This window comes from Vicugna pacos, chromosome 3, assembly GCF_048564905.1.
Source record: "Vicugna pacos chromosome 3, VicPac4, whole genome shotgun sequence".
In the NCBI taxonomy this organism is placed as follows: domain Eukaryota; kingdom Metazoa; phylum Chordata; class Mammalia; order Artiodactyla; family Camelidae; genus Vicugna; species Vicugna pacos.
Genome location: NC_132989.1, coordinates 79,134,149 through 79,134,851, shown reverse-complemented (window position 1 = coordinate 79,134,851; position 703 = coordinate 79,134,149).

Genomic DNA, 703 nt, shown 5'->3' with positions numbered 1-703 from the left:
TTCTTATAGTTGATTTCTAATTTCATAGCATTGTGGTCAGAAAAGATGCTTGATATGATTTCAGTTTTCTTTAATTTACCAAGGCATGCTTTATGGGCCAGCATGTGATCGATTCTGGAGAATGTTCCATGTGCACTTGAGAAGAATGTTATTCCGCTGCTTTCAGATGGAATGCTCTATAGATATCAATTAAGTCCATATGGTCTAATGTGTTGTTTAGGGCCTGTATTTCCTTATGATTTTCTGTCTGGATGAGCTGTCCATTGATGTAACTGGGGTGTTAAGGTCCAACACTATTATTGTGTTATTGTTGATTTCTCCTTTTATGTCTGTTAACCTTGTTAAACTGCCTTAAATACTGAGGTTCTTCTATGTTGGGTACATATATATATTTACGGTTGTTAAATCTTATATTGCTCCCTTGAGCATTATTTAGTGCCCTTCTTTGTCTCTTGTAACAGTCTTTATTTTAACATCTGTTTTGTCTCATGTAAGTATTGCTACTCCAGCTTTCTTTTGGTTTCCATTTGCGTGGAAATGGAAACCCCTAACTTTCATTTCTGTGTGTTTTTCTAGCTCTGAAGTGGGTCTCTTGTAGACAACATATATATGGTTCCTGTTTTTGTATACATTTGGCCAAAGTCTTTTGCTTGGAATGTTTAATCCATGTGCATTTAAGGTAATTATTGATATGTATGTTCTT